At 36.1% G+C, this 17,968-nt stretch overlaps 2 protein-coding genes across 15 annotated transcripts in view; one reads left to right on the plus strand and one right to left on the minus strand.

Annotated features, from left to right (window-relative positions):
• The window catches only part of MBD5 (methyl-CpG binding domain protein 5), a 478,342-nt gene extending 469,031 nt beyond the window's left edge, over positions 1-9,311 (minus strand). For 7 of the 9 annotated variants that reach the window (XM_074399722.1, XM_074399719.1, XM_074399721.1 and 4 more), the window contains exon 1: positions 8,613-8,730. The gene's annotated coding sequence lies outside the window, so the exon portion shown is untranslated. Of the gene's footprint in view, positions 1-8,612; positions 8,731-9,252 lie in introns of those variants that run through there. The other 2 variants (XM_074399716.1, XM_074399715.1) reach the window with 2 other exon arrangements.
• ORC4 (origin recognition complex subunit 4) overlaps positions 8,794-17,968 on the plus strand; it is a 68,582-nt gene continuing 59,407 nt past the window's right edge. For 2 of the 6 annotated variants that reach the window (XM_003921989.4, XM_074399726.1), the window contains exon 1: positions 9,539-9,667. The gene's annotated coding sequence lies outside the window, so the exon portion shown is untranslated. Of the gene's footprint in view, positions 8,847-9,530; positions 9,748-17,968 lie in introns of those variants that run through there. The other 4 variants (XM_074399725.1, XM_010330346.3, XM_010330350.3 and 1 more) reach the window with 4 other exon arrangements.

The raw sequence follows: 17,968 nt of genomic DNA on the forward strand, positions 1-17,968 counted from the left end.
ATGTCAATAAAAAATACATGTACATACATAAAGAATGCATAGATTTAGTCATTCAAGGTCAAAAATTAATGAAAACAAATTTAATTTAATAAAAATGAAACCAATGTAATATAGCAAATTTGCCTACTAGTTAGAAAAATTAAACGCAAATAAAATTAAAGTTCTTTTCTGACTGGCCCACGTAAACTGTACAAAAACAGAAGCTGTTGAAGAAATGGTTTAAAAAAATTCCTAATAATTTTACCACTGCGGCACTGTGTATAACAGCAAAGACCTGGAACCAAAATAAATAAATAAATAAATAAATAATAAATTCCTAATAATTAAAAAAACCAAAAATAATCCTTCTAAAACAATTAATCTAAAACAATCCTTCTAAAACAACATACTTAAAACAATAAGAACAGCAGCCCAGAAAAGCAATATAATATTAAATTAAAATCTGTGTCATATGTGACTAGACTCCCTTTACACATATAAGAACACCTGACTAATGTGACTGTTAGGCTTATTTTCTAGTGGGCAACATATTGCTATATTCTTTAAGCTGGAAAAAAAATTTGAATAGATTGAATAACAAAGTAAGACCATTTACAGAATTTATTAATTTCAAAACAACTCTGGTGGACCATTTAAATAATACATGCAATAATATAAGCTGTTAGGTTTTATTATTAAAAGTGTTAAAGGATAATACTATATTACTTTTAGAAAAAAAAAAGCTTCATTTTACAATTCTATGAAATAATTAAAAGGTTAACACCTAAATTTAAAAACAAGTATTCTTAAGGAGTGGTACGATTTAGAAAAGCTTATGGTTACTCAAAATCACTATTACTATTAGTGATATTTGTAGCTAGTAAGAGCTTTCTGATACATAGTAAACTGAACACTGTAGCTTTAATTGAAGTTTGAATGTTATAAACAGTTACATGTCTGGCTCTGGCCTGCATTCTAATACCATCAGCAGAACAGAGATGGGAAGCATAAACAAACCTTTTAACTAGATTACATTGTCTAAAATGGCCAAGAAATCCTTCAGCCCAAACTCCAGTGTGACAAATATAGAAGGAAAATGATTTTGGAATAACACTGAAAAAATAACCTCTGCATATTTCAGGAGCACGTATTTGATTTCCTAAATATTTTTATGTTATTTAATATTCATTAATGATACTTTATAACTTTTCAAATAAAAATCCTTTTTATCTTACATAGCAAGCTGTTTTTAGGTCAGTATATCCCAAGTAACAAAGCTATTTTAAAATCAATATTTTCTTTTGTTGAATGTGGAATACTTCCCTCCCCCAACATCAGTAAATGTATGTATACAGTCTAAATTGTTATTTTTAGATCCCATTGAGAATGTATGGATTAAGTTAGTTGATAGCCAACAGATTAGTAGATACTTCTGGACTCGTGATATATAAACAGTACTTGTGAATACAAGCATAACCCTAAATACAATTTAGCACACAGTCAATCTTAAGAAACACTTTGAGATTACTTCTAACTTCTGAGAATCAGACATTAACTTAAGTTTTAACATTAGCACCATATAGAAAATTTTTCTCCCATTGTGAGAATCTGAGTTGGCTGACAAAATAAATCAGTGAAGAATGTGTGTACAAAAACTTTTCACCATTTCAACGTTGGTGATTGATGTATATAACTCATAGTAGTCCTTTAAAACAATGTATTCTAATGATCCACTCAATGATGCCGAATTTAATTGTAAGTTCTCTAATAAAAGGTTATATAGGTCAACTGAAATAAGGACTTAAATCAAAATTTGTCATATCCAACTTTGAATAAATTATAAGCCTTACACCAGGTTCAATGTCACTAGTAATTTTTTTCCATTATGTCCAGCTACATTAGAAGATACACCTTAATATAAGTTAAGCCTGGATTTCACTTTGTCTCTTTGAAGAGTTATAGTGAGTCATTCCAGTTTCTGACATCTTATATGACACAAAAATACCTCAAACAGAAATATTCTACTTTTAACTCAATTTTCTTTGGGTGTTTAAAGATATTATTTAAGATCATACTACTGATTATTCCTAAGAAAAAGTCTTGCTGTCCCCCCAGCTGGAGTGCAGTGGCACAATTTTGCCTCATTGCAACCTCTGCTTCCCAGGTTCAAGCAATTCTCCTGCCTCAGCCTCCAGAGTTGCTAGGATTACAGTCACATGCCACCATGCCTAACTAATTTTTATATTTTTAGTAGAGATAGGGTTTCACCATATTGGCCAGGAGAGTCTCATCTCCTGACCTCATGATCTACCTGCCTCAGCCTCCCAAAGTACTGGGATTACAGGCAAGAGCCACTGCACCCAGCTCTATTCAGATTATTCTTGTAAGTAAAAAAACATTTGCAATAAACTTTTCTTTCTAATGTATAACAGATGAATAGAATATCTCCCTAGCATTTAAAGATATTTCTAGACTCTGCAGGTTATAATGCACTCGCATAATATTGGTAGGGTGATAGAGTCAATACCAGTTGATATCCCTTATTTGAAAAGTTTTGTGGACCAGAGTATTTAGAATTTTGGGTTTTTACAGATTTGGGAATATTTGTGTATATATCTATTGAACAACACTAACCTCAAAATCAAAAATCAAAAATGCTTCAATGAGCATTTTCTTTGAGCATCATGTTAGTGCTCAAAAAGTTTCAGATTTTGAAGCATTTTGGATTTCACAATTCTGGATTAGGAATAATCAACCTGCATAAATTTATAATATGAACACGTATTTATGTAAAAGAGACACAAAAATTACTTAAGTAAAAAAAAAAAAAAGGAAAAACAATTTTCTCCTAAAAGGATGTAAAAGTCAACTATCCAGAGAGCTGTATTAGAAAGTATTTTAATTCGTTAGCTTTTTAAAAGTACAATTATGAAATAATTTAGGCATCTAGAGATCCCAACAAGTTGATCAATCTTCTACTAAAATATTTCTGATTTTAGTACCAAAAAGAGTACATTAAACTTAATCCTCTATTTGTAATATAGTAATTATGAAAATGTATGATAGAGTCCAGAACCTAATGTTTATGCATACACCAAAGCACAAGACAATACAAACTTCCCATTGTTTATGGGTTTTTCCACCATCCACACATTTATATTAAAAATTTTATAGTAAATATTCATTGGATCAGAAATTGTTACAACCGTGGAACTTCATGTAAGAAAACATTAAATATAATTCCATGCAATTTAAAAGAAGTTTAATATAAAGAAGGCCCAAATGTTACTTGTTAAAAATTGAACTTTTTTTTACTGCTTATTTTTATGTTTGTTTATTTATTTATTTATTTATTTAGAGACAGGGTCTCACTCTGTAACTCAGCATAGAGTCTAGTGACATGATCATGGCTCACTGCAGCCTCAACCTGAGTTCAAGAGATCCTCTCACCTCAGCCTTCTGAATAGTTGGGACTACAGTGTGCACCACACCAAGTTCAGCTAATACTGCTTTTTTGTAGAGATGGGGTCTCACCATATTGCTCAGGCTGATCCTGAACTACTAGCCTTAAGTGATAAATCTTCCTACCTCACCTCCCAATTGTTAGAATTACAGGCTTGAGCTACTGCACCTGACCTTATTTTTTATTTTTAGAGACAAGGTCCCACTCTGTAGCCTACACTGGAGCGCAGTGGTATGAACATAGTTCACTGCAGCCTCAAAATCCTGGGCTCAAAAATAATCCTCTTGCCTTAGCCTCCAAGTAGCGGAGATTACATTACAAGCATTGAGTCACCATGCACAGCTCCTAAATGTCATTTTTGCCATACAAAGAAAAGACGGACTTTATGTTTATTTTAAATTGCACAATGGTCTGTATCTATGTTACTTATAAAAAGACTGGGGTTTTTTTTCTTTGTTTTTCTATCCTTGTAAACGTTCATAAATTTTCTATCACTCTGTCAAGCTATCAGGGCCATAATTTTACCGTTGCTTACCAGAGTACAGATTGATAAAAACACTACTGTGACTGTGCTTTGAATTAGAAAGTGTCATAAATGTAATGTGAATTTAATTTACCACAGTGCTGGTTACTTATAATAAATGGTAACTGTGATTATTACTAAAATAGAAATTTAAGAATGAATGAGAAAGAGATCAGAATTCGCCACTCAGGAGTCTATTTATCTTCACAAGATATTGCACAAGCAGAGGTATCCCCATCTTCTTTTTAACTGCAAATCAATACTTCTGTAAAAGGTACACTTTAAGGAGGGCAAATTGAATCCAGTACTTTTTCCAAGATACTTTCCAATTACACATGAAAGCCATGACAGGAACTGAGATAAGATTCTTTGTTTTTGAATCATCCATCTACTAAGAAACTTTCAATTCATTTTACTGAAGCTATAGAAAATATATCATTTAATAAAGATTAAAAATTACAACTTATTTTGAACTAGAATTGAGAAGTTTCTCATGAAGATTTTGGAATGGTATTTCTACTACATCCTAAAAATTCCAAAACTCCTAAATAGTGGACACTAATTACTGTGGAATAATTAAATCATGCTGTTAGATTTGCTAAAATATGGTAAAAAAAATATGAAAACTCAAAATAACAATGTACAATGTCTTCCAATGAATCATGAAAGATAATCTGTTATACGAGAGAGCACAGAAAAAAGTTACTTTTGAGAAAAAAATTTAAGTTTAGAGAGTTTGTGGTGGGTTTTTTTTTGGGAAAAATTTAATGAGATAATTTAATGAACACTGTTAGTCATCTTAAAAGAATTACTGTTAGCAATAAAAATCCAGCAAAGGCAGCCACATAGACTATTTTCATTGTCTAAAATGTGTTAACTATATACAGAATATAAATCCCTAGAATACAGTATTAAGTGGAAAATTGTTTTATATATTTGTATTTTAATAAAATAACAGCAATATCCTTCTTAAACATGCATTTTTCCACCTAACAGTATCCATTTAGTTAATATAAAATTTATTCAGGTAGAAACACCAAAACAAAGATACGACCAATACACTTGTGGAATACAATTAAGATATCTCTTCACATTAAACTGCAGGGACCATCTTTGTTTTTCAGATGCCTAGCACAGTGCCTGGCAGACAGCAGGTGATCAAAAGATGTTTAATGAATTACTAAGTACACTCTGTTTTGCACATACAGTCAAATTCCAGACAAGTTTGCAAAGTTACATAAGTTGGATATAGGCTTTCTGGCTGACTTCATGGGGGTCCCACTGATGACTAGGAGTAAATCTTCATAGCCATAGAAAACTGGAAGGTTGATAATTGTCTGGGTAAGGACCAAAAAAACAAAGTCAGGGAAACATGTCACCTATGTAGCACTTGTTCTATAGAGCTGGTAAAAGCGGCCTAATGATTCCAACAACCTACTGCACCAGTCAGTGAAACAAAATTTAAGTGCATCCTGAACAATTTTTACAAGTATATTTTTAACTGGAATGTGTTTGATCATTGCTTATTCATAATAAATCACTTTTGTCAAACTTTTTCTTGCATAAAGATTAGAAGGGAATATGTTTTACTTGTTCCTATGGGTACTATATTGTTAATAGCATTTAATTTGACCCTTAATTAGAAAAAATGAGAGCCACAGTAGAGATAAAGAAAAAAAATTCTCAAGAAAAAATGTTCATGGTAGTGAAAATTGTAGCAAGGGAGGACAAGAAAAGGACAGGAAAGGAATTCCACATATGCAAGTAAAGAAATTCCAATATGCCTAACTCTAAAACTAACATGGATTATGACAGGCTACCAGTAGGGCCTACTGTGTACCAGACATTGTGCCAAAAGTAGAAGGATGTGTTAACAAAACAAAAATGTTTGTTCTTAGGCAGTTCATAGGGCAAGATTCACAAGTAAACATTTAGAATAGAAGATGCATTCCATTTATTCTTGTAAATATAGGTCCTTAATACAACAGTAAGTATATTTACTAATTATAAGTGCAAGGGAAAATATGCAGTAGAGAAAGCTGAAATAGTTTCAAAATAGTAATAATCTACAATAAGTACCATTAATGCTTCTTTAAAAAATTAATTATTGAATGTAAGTAGACAAAATAATGGCTTTGAAGTTATTTATCTTAATATTCTTACGATAATATGCCCCATACGAAACCCTCAAATGCTATACCCAGAACTGTACATGACAGTTTCATTTCTGACAAAGGAAATGAGGTAGTGCAGCAGAGTGAGCATCAGGAGACCTGAGTTCTCTGGTCCCCACTCTGCCCACTTATAGGCCTTGGAACCTCAGGCAAGTTCAAGTTCTTGGAACTTCAGCAATATGTAGAATTGGATAAGGTGACCTCCAAGATATCACGTAGTTGAACAGTTACAATCTGAAGTATCAATAGTTCTTAATACTTAAAAGGGTTTTCTAAACATAAATCATTATCCAACTAAAAGTCTGGAATCTTCTAACCATAAAGTATCATGGGGGTGAGGGTGAGGGGTGTGATAAAAAATGTTTTTAAAAAATAAAATAAGTTAAGACATTAAACTCAAGACTAAATTTTTACTCAGCTACCTATAGAACAACTACCACCCCAGTTACCTACACAATTCGCTTTCTTAAAATTAATTTCGTCAAGTAAGTTCTACTGTCTGTCTCTTACCTTTAAGGTTGCTGAGGTTTTAAGGTGAGAACAAGAAATCTTACAAGGACTTGGAATGGCAGTATTGATGTTGGGAGAAAAACTTGAACTTGGCACAGATTGCTGCTTAAGTGCACCAATTACATCTCAGAGAAAGGTATAAAATTGTTCAAATTTATAACAGAAGGGAAATAAGACCATATTGTTTACTGCTACACAGCTTTTTTATTTCGGTATGTAAATGTCTACTTTTGCACACAGTTGATAATTAAAATTTTACAGAACAAGTTTCTACATATGCAATGCTTTACTGTCACTAAAATATGAGTATATTATATCTTGGCTTTAACCATCAAGAAAATAAAAAATTAGAAGTATTATCATGTCTTGATAATATTTATGCCAAATATCCTTCTAGTCCTTCTAGATTTATATTTCTTCAATCCTTTCTAGTTGATCAAATTGCTGTTTTCATATTGCCAGTCTGATCACAAAATTGCTGCTTTACAGAAGAATATTTTTTGCTGACATAAATTATGGGATCAGAAATATCAATGCTGTTACAAAAAAAGGGTGTGAGGGAGAGACAGCGAGAGGGAAGAGAGTGTGTGTATATGCATGTGTGCATCCATCTTCAAGGAAAGAATAAAGAAATGTATATATGAAACAAAATAACGCTTGCCAATATAAGCCCTAGGAAAAGGCCTACATCAGAAATATACTTTCTAGCATCTGTGAAATAAAACACAGCACTGAATTTTAAAGCTATGCACTAAGAACATACTACAGAAAAATGAATAGTGATTTTTATCAATATTGTTATTCCATAAACCTAAATATGGATATATCTTTCAATTTATAGCTAACTGCAGTTAATATACTAACTATAAGTTCATGATTTCTTTGGCTCATGAAAACATATTTTAGAAATTTGTCTCCTTTTACATACAGTGAGCAATTTGGTTCAGTACCCCAAGAGAAATTGAGATGAAAAACTCATCTCAATTTACAACAGTAAATAAATAATTCAGTTAAAACTGAAAGTGGTACCAATCCAGCAAACTATTGATGGAGAGGTCTGGCCTTCCATGCAGCCAGAACAACATAAAGTTTTCAATGGGGATTACTTGTTCAGAGAAGTTACAAAGATTACAAAAATACCCAGAGTAATTATAAAATAGCTAATATTCTCATCATATGGAAAATAAGTATCAGGAAGGTATGTGGGAACAGACAGTACCAGTAGCATTTAAACTTTAAGCATAATAGAGCTTTGGACTTTATATACTGATACATGAAACAGACATTTAACAAAAAAAGCAATAATGCAAGTCAAAACCTAACCAAAGGCCTCTACCAACTAAAAATTTGAAATTTTCCATGGAAGTCAGACAAAACGAAAAAAATGGAAAATGAAACCCCTACAGCAAAAACCAATCAAGTCTTCCAACACTAAGTCAATATCCAAATCTCATACAGGACCAAAAAGGGGAAAACACTCAGGTCTACAAATGGATAAGCAGTTCCAATACAATCCAGATCCCGACATTTTCCCACTCTTAAACAAATGCAGTGGAGCTTTTCCTGGGGAAAGAGAAAAGAGCTCTCCAATGAATTTTTTTTTAAGTGACATCTAGAAAGTGTGCCTCTTTCTGTCTCTTTCCCTGGCGCCTCATTGGAGGAAGGAGGGGGTTGTTTTTGTATTCTCCCCCATTGGAGCAAGACACAATCAGATGTTAGCTGGAGGAGAGAAACCACTTTTGACAACAGCAAATAAAAATAAAAGTGCCCTTCCTCCCCTGACAGGATGGGCACCCATCTCACACACCCCTCCCTACTCCAACCCCTCCTTCACTCCCCCCACCCCAGCACCACCCCCTCCTCACCCCGGAGCTCCACTGCGTATGTGGTTTGGTGCTACTGTTGCCCCGGAGTGAAAGTCAGAGCCAGAAGAAGGCAATGAAGCCCCCACAGACACACTTACCTTTCCTGCCCCCCACTTTTGAGTGCCTTCCCTGGAGCTGTGGAGGATGACACAAAGGGTAATAAAGGGGGGGAGTGGAGGAGGAGGAGGCGAAGGAGGAGGAGGAGAGCTGGGGAAGTGGCTGCTCCTGGGTGTAGTGAGATGTCTCCAGCCAGGGCCAAGCAGCAGCAGTAGCAGCAGCAGCAGTAGCAGCAGCAGCAGCAGCAACAGCAGCAGCAGCAGCAGCAGCAAAGGGTCTGTGTTGCTAAGAGGCTTTTGGTTTCTTTCTCTCCTCCTCTCACGGCCAAAGAGGAGGGTGGAGGGGGCTCGGGAGGGAGGCGAGTTGGAGGGGTGAGGGGGTAGGAGTCGTGGATGGGGATTTTCGAAGAAGAAGAAACTCCTTCTTCTCTCTCAGGCTCAATCCCCCTCTCAGGGCTCAGGGCTGGAGGGTGGGGGAAGGAACTCAGCCACCTTCCCCCCACCCCCCTCAATTCAAGGTTGAAGTGGGGTAGAATTAGTGTCCTGTCCCTTTAAAAATAGAAATAAAAGGTGCCCCCCCTCTGCCACTGCCTCTCTCTTCATCATCAGCTGCTGCTGCTGCTGGGGTCTCTCTGCTTGGGGGGAAGGGGGGGTTCGGGTAGAAGAGACGGGAGGCACTCACTGCGCATGTCCCTCTCTGACGGGTGGCTGGTTGGTTGAAGGCAGGAGGAGGGGGAGGGGAGGAAATGAGATTATTTTCCCAGAAGGCGCTGAGGCGAATGCGACCCGGAAGACATTGTAGAAGGGGGTACAGGGGCGGGGGCGGGGAGGAGGAGGAAGTCGCTACGCTTTTAACACCCCCAACTCCCTCCTCCTTTCTAAGGGAAAGTGGAGGAACGGAAGTGGGCGTGGACAGAGACGAAAGGAGGTCACGTGTTTGGGCGGGAGAGGGGCGGGGTGGGAGAGGTGGTGCGTGCGCGGGGCATGCCGGGAGTGGTTGTGTACCGTCAGCAACATCAGGTGAATCCCAGCAGAGGACGCGTCCAGGCGATCGGGTAAAGCGATTCCTGCAGGCGTTGGTTTCCCTCTTTGCCCTGGTAAAGGCAGGCTTTTATGCGAGAGTTAACGGTGGGGTAAACTTGCCACAAACGAAGGCCAAGGGCGTCGGAGGCGAAAGGTGAATCGAGAGGGGGAGGATGGAAGGCTGTGGAGATTGGGAATTGGGAAGGGGCCGGGCTTGTATAGGCCGGGAAGGCCAGGACCAAGCGAGCTCTGTCTCGTGGCCTCCCCTTGAGCTTGCGGACGAATCCTTCACACGTGCAGGGAGTCCTGAGACTAGCTCTGCGTCGGGGTGGTAGGTGAGGAGCGTCACGTTCCGGGTGTAAGAGAGCAGGGAATTGTGAAGCCGGCAGCTGACCCTCGTGACTGCAGAGCAGGGGACCTCTATCCGGGGACAGAGACAAGTCCTCTGTATGAATTTTGACCAGACGCATCAGTCGCGTTGCTTATATTAGATATTGCCTTACCTCTCAACCCTCCCTCGTATTCTGGAGTGGTTTTGGGGAAGGAGCAGGCAGGGAAGACTTGAGTGGAGCTTCCCTCCATCTCTTCCGTTGTTGCTGCAACGCAAAGCCTTTGCTTTTTCTCGAAGAGGGATGTGGGATTGTGTAGTCCTTAATGTTGAGTTTTACGATTGATGAATAGAAGGGGCGTGTTCAAAGTTTCCCCTTATACTGTAAATGAGAGTTTTTTAAAAGGACTGTTTCGTCTTAAGTTTCTTTGGTTACTATCCTTAGCTTTTGAGCCTTTGCTTTGCCAAATGCTAGCTGTTTTTGCTGCAAATAATGAGATTCTATCATAAAATTAGAATTAACTCAAAATATTTAACAATGGATTTATAAATTTACGTTAGTAAGGCTTTTATAGTAAAATAGTACTGGTTCTTTTTCACATCGTTTTCATACGATCTTAATGTAAATCATTACAGTCTCAGTTGTTTTGTAAAGGTATTCTGAAGGAATATCATTGTACTTTAAAACAAAGAATCTAAAATTCTTCATGTTTATTATGTTGGTATTTAATTCTGTGGTGTAGGCTCTTTAGGGGTACACTATCAGTTAAAGGTACTAATTTTCCACGTTTTACTTTCCGTAAGTTTTGGCAGTGGACTCAATTTATGCATCCTTGCTTAACGCTTACTAGCTTCTGTGTTGTGTACCGAAATCATGTCTGATGGTATCAAAATTAGACTCCTGTGCTTTAAAATTTTCCTTATAGTGTAACCTAATGTCTGCCACTTTATAATTAAAAAAAAAAATACAGCAAGGCAATTAATGTGTCTTAGATACAATTTTAAATCTTTTGTATGTTTTTCTGTATATTTAGTATTTAAGCATACAAACATCAATACATAGTATAAGGAATATAAAGTGAATTCCTTGTAACCACTACCACAGTCAAGAACCTGAGAAGCTCCCCTCGCCGTCTATTCCTGATGTCATCTCCTTCCTCAATTCTTTCAGAGGTTAACACCTTACTGATTTTCTTTTCTTTCTTTCTTTCTTTTTTTTTTTTTTGAGACGGAGTTTCACTCTTGTTGCCTAGGCTGGAGTGCAACGGTGCGATCTTAGGTCACCGCAACCTCTGCCTTCCTGTTCAAGCGATTCTCCTCACTCAGCTACCCGAGTAGCAGGGATCGCAGGCACGCGCCACCACGCCCGGCTAATTTTGTATTTTTATTAGAGACGGTGTTTCTCCATGTTGGTTAGGCTGGTCTTGAACTCCCAATCTCAGGTGATCCGCCTGCCTCGGCCTCCCAAAGTGCTGGGATTACAGGCGTGAGGCATCGTGCCTGGTCCAGTATCCTGATTTTAATGGCAATTATTTACTGCTTTCTTTGTTAGTATTTCTTAACCACCTATGTCAGCATTCCTAAGCAGTATAGATTCATTTAGCTTGTTTTTTAATTGTATGTAAGTGGATTATATATTACGTATTATTATGTATCTTTTTCTCTTATGCATCTAAGATTTAAATAGTACATTTAGTTATTCTATTGCAATATAGTAATATCTATAGTATAGTTCCTATATTGCAATATAGTAATATCTATAGTATAGTAAGTATAGTATAAAAGTCTTAATAGAAATGAGCCACAGTTTAACTAGTTTAATATTAATAAACATTTGGATTGTGTTCCATTTTTGGCAATTATGAATAATGCTATTATGAATGTTCTTGTACATGTATTCTTATGTACATTATCATGTATTTTTGTAGAGTATATATGTTTATCTTCAACTTCAATAGTATGCTTTTTCCAAAGCAGATGCACTAGTGTATACTCCAACAGCAGTATATGGTAGATCCCTTTATTTTTATTGTCTCACCAAGAGTTATTTTTCATTTTTCCCAACTTGATGAATGTGGCTTTATCTTACTGTTGTTTTAATTTACCCTGCCCAGGATACTAAAGAGTTTGAGCGTTTTTTGAAAAACTTACCAGCTATTTGGATTTTCTCTTTCTAGAATTGTCTTTTTAATTTTTACATCTTTTGTGCATTGTCTTTTTAAATCTTTGGTGGGGTTATTTTTAAATATTCTGTCTGTGCTATTCAGCATAGTAGCTACTAGCTGCGTATGTCTTTTGAGCACTTGAAATGTGGCTAATGTGACTCAGGAACTGAATTTTTACTTTTATTTAGTATTCAGTGAAGTTTAAAAACTGACACTTGATTCGGTTATTGTAAAACCTGTATATTTGGAACAACTGAGACACATAAACGTTTCTTAACCACAAATTATTTTTACTTTTGGAGATTTTTTTTTTCTTCTTGGAGATGGAGTCTCACTCTGTCACCCAGGCTGGATTACAATAGCATGCTCTCCACTCACTGCAACTTCCACCGCCCGAGTTCAAATGATTCTTTTGCCTCAGCCTGCCAAGTAACTGGGATTTCAGGCATGTGCCACCACACCTGGCTAATGTTTTTATTTTTAGCAGAGGTGAAGTTTCACCATTTTGATTAGGCTGATCTTGAACTCCTGACCTCAAGTGATCCACTTGCCTTGGCCTCCCAAAGTGCTGGGATTACAGGAATGAGCCACTGCACCCAGCATTAGCTGTAAATTATATAAAAATGTAGATCCAGTATTTTTATGGCAGTTTTAATTGAGCATCTACATTGTGATATTCTACAAACACCAGATTTCAAAGACAGTATGAAAACAATGTAAAATACCTCAGTTTTTTATTATGATTACATGTTGAAATTATTATTAATTTCACCTTGTTTTACTTTTAGTGTCAACAATAGAAAATTTTAAATTACTTATGTCACTTTTACTGTATTTCTGCTGGACAGTACTTTTAGCTAGATGTTCCTGTTTGTTTACCACTTCTTAATTTCTTCCTGCATCTCTGACTTTTCTTTTGGCATCTTTTAACTTTTGCTTTAGCACACTCGGTAGAAGTTTTATAATGCAGAAACATTCTGATACTCTTAAGTTTTTTGCTTTGTCTTAATTTTTTGTTTTGCCTTTAATCTTGTAAAATGTTTTGGGGGTATTCTAGATATATGGTTATTTGTTTTACTTAAACCTTGAAGATAATATCCCACTGCTTTTGGCTTTCATTACTGATTTTGAGAAATCAGCTGTCAGTCTACTAGGTTGGTGCAAAAGGAATTGTGGTTTTGGACCATGAATTTTAAATCATTATAACTAGGGTCAAATGTGTCTTTATTAATCAGAGTAGGAATCATTACAATCAACACATTTTTGCCAATGAGAAATAAGTTTGTTTATTCCTATAATGTAAGAATCCTTGCTTCAGGATTTCACAAACTCTCGGAAAGCAGTTTCTTACATCCTGCTGGTTGCAGAAGCATTTTCCCTGCAAAAAGTTATAGAGATCCTTGAAGAAGTAGTAGTCAGTTGATGAGAAGTCAGTTGAATATGGCGGATGAGGCAAAATTTTGTGGCCCAATTCATTCAACTTTTGAAGTGTTGGTTGTGCAATGTGCAGTTTGGGCATTATTGTGGAGAAGAATTGAGACCTTTCTGTTGACTCATCCTGGCTGCAGGCATACAGTTTTAAGTGTATTTCATCAATTTGCTGAGGATACTTCTCAGATATAATGGTTTCTCCAGGATTTAGAAAGCTGTAATGGATCATACCACCAGACAGTGACCATGACTTTTTTTGGTTCAAGTTTGGCTTTGTGAAATGCTTTGGAGCTTCTTCTCTGTACAACCATTGAGCTGGTCATTGCCGGTTGTCATATAAAATCTATGTTTTGTCACACCTCACAGTCTGATTGAGAAATGGTTCATTGCTGTGAAGAATAAGAGAAGACAACACTTCAAAACAGCAGTTTTTACAATTTTTGCTCAGCTCATGAGGCACCCCCTTACCAAGCTTTTTCACCTTTCCAGTTTGTTTCAAATGCTGAACAGATGTAGAATGGTTGACATTGAGATCTTAGGCTGAGTTCTTCAGCAACTTCTTGTGTAGTTGTAAGAGGATCAAACTTCAACAATTGTTCTCAGTAGGTTGTTGTCAACTTCCAAAGGCCAGCCACTACACTCCTCATCCTCAAGGATCTCATATCCTTTGTCAAACTTCTTGAACCACCACTGCACTGTATGTTCGTTAGCAGGTCCTGGGCCAAATGCATTGTTGTTATTGCTAGTTGTCTCTGCTGCTTCACGACCCATTTTGAACTTGAATAAGAAAATTGCTTGAATTTGCTTTTTGTGTAACCTCATTTCCATAGTCTAAAATGAATATAAATATAAATAGCAAATAAGTCATTAGCAAAAAAAAAAGCAAGAAATGCCCATTAAAATGATATATAACATAACCACATTTATTTAAGAATGTATTCCAGTATCAAATGGCAAATTCCAACAATGCAAAAACCACAATTAATTTTTTACCAACCTAATAATTCTTACTGCTTTGAAGGAAATCTGTCTTTTAGAATTTTGGGCGGGAGAGGGTAATAATTTTTCTGTTGTTTCACTCTGATGTTTTTGTGTAGAATTCTTTCTTTTCTTTTCTTTTCTTTCTTTTCTTTTTTCTTTTCTTTTCTTTCTTTTCTTCTTTTCTTTTGTTTTGTTTTGTTTTCTTTTCTTTTCTTGAGATGGAGTCTCACTCTGTCGCCCAGGCTGGAGTGCAGTGGCTCCATCTCGACTCGCTGCAACCTCTGCCTCCCGGGTTCAAAGGATTCTTCTACCTCAGCCTTCCAAGTAGCAGAAACTACAGGCATGCACCACCATGCCCAGCTAACTTGTCTTTTAGTAGAGATAGAGTTTCACCATATTGGCCAGGCTGGTCTCGAGCTCCTCACCTTGTGATCTGCCAGCCTCAGCCTCCCAAAGTGCTGGGATTACAGGTGTGAGCCACTGTGTCCAGCCCTTTTTATCAAGTGTGGTTCTGGGGGTACAGACAATGTTAAATCATCGTGTGGAATTCTTTATTTAGCCTTATATTCATTGAGATTATTAAATCAGTGCATCAGTATCTTTTTAAAGATATTGGTGATACTCTTACTTTCTATAGTTGCTTCTTAGTGTCTGCCGGAAATTGGTTTCAGAACCGTGTGCAGATATGACAATTCACAGGCAGCTCAAATTCCTTATATAAAATGCCATCATATTTGCATACAGCCTACACACATCCTCCCACGTATTTTAAATAATCTCTAGATAACTTATGGTACCTACTACAATGTAGATGCTATGTAAATAATTGTTATACTGTCTTGTTTTTTTTTAAATTTCTGTTATTTTTTGTTGTATTTTTAAAACTATACATTTTTTTAAATCCTTGGTTGAGGGAATCTGTGGCTGTGAAGGGCTGATTATATTCATAGTTCATTTGTTGTTTGTTACAGATAATTCCAGTTTCTAAATTTTCTGTGTCTGTGTCTGCTGGCTCGTGATATTTTTTTCTTGTGTGCCTTGAGTACCAGTTGCATTTAAAAAGTTACAGGAAAAGAGGAATGCTAGAATATTAGTATCTTTCTTAAGAAGGTGTATTTTTCTAGGAAAGATCTCTAGGCGTGCTGTTGGTCCCAAGTCACTTTATTCATGTTCAAGAGTTGGGATTCCTTCTGTTATACACATGACACTGAGCAAGTCTTTAAGAACATGAATTCTACTTTCCTTCAATTTCCTCTTATCCTAATGATATTGTCCTTAAACTATGAATGTAAATTGGATGGCTTATCTGAGTCCTCAGCTTTGGTGGGCCCTGTGCTTTTATTTTTATTTTTTATTTTTAATATTATTTAAAAAAAAAAAAAAAAAAAAAAAAAGGTCTCACTATATTGTGCACAATGATCCTGAGCCCTTGGGCTCAAGCAGTCCTCCTGCCTGGGCCTCTCAAAGTGCTAGGATTACAGGCGCTAGGATTACAGGCGTGAGCCACCACACCCAGCCTTGTGCTTTGATGTTTTACCGTAGTCCAACACATCTTCCATTAGCTTAGCCTTTTTTTCAGCCTTTTCTTCTAGATAGAAAAATGTCCTAAGCACAAAAGTTACTGAGTGTAGGGTTTATTTCTGGTTTACTTTCACATGGAATTTAGTACATAATTTCACATTACCTTATTTCATTCATTTTTATTTAATTTTTTTGTTGGTCTCAGCAGAAAGGTTTGTCCTGTCTGCCACTACCATAAATAAAGCCCTAATTATCTTTCTTTTTTATTTTTGAGATTTGATTTTAAGATATTTATGCTTTGAGGCAAAATTTTTTTTGAAGCTTCCACATATGCATGAGAACATGTGATACTTGCCAAAATGCCTGGCTTATTTCCCTTAACATAATGTCTGCCAGTTGCATCCGTGTAGTTAAAAATGACAGGATTTCATTCTTTTTAATGGCTGAATAACATTCCATTGTGTATATGTACCACATTTCTTTATCCATCCATTGATTTACAGTTAGGTTGATTCCATATCATGGCTATTGTGTATGGTGCTGCATTTAACATGGGAGTACAGATACCTCTTTTATATACTGATTTCCTTTCTTTGGGATATATACTCAGTAGTGGGATTCCTGAATTGTAGTTCTATTTGTTATGTTTTTAGGAAGCTCCATACTGTTCTCTCTTGTGACTGTGCCAGTTTACATCCCCACCAACAGTGTGCAGGGGACCCCTTTCTCTGCATTCTCACCAGCATCTACTATTGATTGTCTTTTTGATAAAAGCCATTTGAACTCGGGTAAGATGATACCTCATTGTAGTTTTGATTTGTATTTCTCTGATGATAAATAATGTGGAACATTTTTTATATACCTCTTTGCCATTTGTATTTCTTCTTGAGAAATATCTCCTCAGATCTTTTGCCCATTTTAAAATCAGATTATTGTTTTTTTCCTATTGAGTCATTTGAGACTCATCTATTCTGGTTATTAATCCTTTGTCAGATATTAGTTTGAAATCTTTTAAAACTCCCATTCTACATGTTATGTCTTCACTTTGTTGTTTTCACTGTTGTGCAGAAACTTTTTGGCTTGGAATGATGCCATTTGTTGATATTTTATTTTATTTTGCTTCAGTTGCTTTTGTTTTTGAGGTCTTATTTAAAAAACCTTTGCCTAGATGAGTATCCTGCCTGGGCCTCTCAAAGTGCTGGGATTACAGGCGTGAGCCACCACACCCAGCCTTGTGCTTTGATGTTTTACCATAGTCCAACACATAGTTTTTGCCCAAAGGTTTCCTCTAGTAGTTCCATAGATTTAAGTCTTTAATGCATTTTTCTTTGGTTTTATATATGGCAAGAGTTAGGGGTCTACTTTTGTTCTTCTGAATATAGACATCGGTTTTCTCAACACCATTCATTGAAGAGACTGTTCTTTCCTCAATGAGTGTTTTTGTCACCTTAGTAAAAAACTAATTGGCTTTAAATACATGGATAAATTTCTGGGCTTTGTTCTGTTGTTCTGTTTGTCTGTTTTTATGCCAGTACCATGCTATTTTGGTTACTACAGCTTTGTAGTATATTTTGAGGTCTGGTAGTGTGATACTCTACCAGTTACCAGCTTTGTTCTTTTTGGTCAGGATTGTTTTGGTTATATGGAGTCTTTTGTGTTTCCATACAATTTCAGTAGTCTTTTTTTTTTTCTATTTCTGTTAAGATTGTCATTGCTCTTGATAGAGATTGCTTTGAATCTATAGATTGTATTGGGTAGTGTTGTCATTTTAACAATCTTAATTTTTTTCAACCCATGAGCATAGGATGTCTTTTCATTTGTTTGTATTCTCTTCTATTAATTTCATCAGTGTTTTATAGTTTGCCTTGTAGTTGGTTAAGTTTATTCCTAGGTATTTAAAATTATTTGTAGCTATTGTAAATGGGATCACCTTCTTGACTTATTTTTCA

The sequence above is a fragment of the Saimiri boliviensis genome, chromosome 5 (genome assembly GCF_048565385.1).
Source record: "Saimiri boliviensis isolate mSaiBol1 chromosome 5, mSaiBol1.pri, whole genome shotgun sequence".
In the NCBI taxonomy this organism is placed as follows: Eukaryota; Metazoa; Chordata; class Mammalia; order Primates; family Cebidae; genus Saimiri; species Saimiri boliviensis.